A 263-nucleotide genomic window follows, 5' to 3' on the forward strand; every position below is an offset into this window, starting at 1 on the left:
TATTTTTACTTCATCAAAGCTCAAGACTTTTATGAAAGTTTCATTCACACAAATACTAAATAATCCCTGCATTTCTGAACCTAACATATGATTAATATTTGAACAGTTTATAAATTTAACTAAAGACAGACAATTTTTTATTTACCTACTTTAAAATCACCAGGGGTTAGGTTGCAGCCACTATTTTCATCCACTGCTGGGGCAGATAATTGTAAACAAAACTTGTTTTGAAAAAGTTATCTGGTGTCCCGCAAATTGTTTAA

The sequence above is a fragment of the Choristoneura fumiferana genome, chromosome 11 (assembly GCF_025370935.1).
Source record: "Choristoneura fumiferana chromosome 11, NRCan_CFum_1, whole genome shotgun sequence".
NCBI classification, from domain to species: Eukaryota; Metazoa; Arthropoda; class Insecta; order Lepidoptera; family Tortricidae; genus Choristoneura; species Choristoneura fumiferana.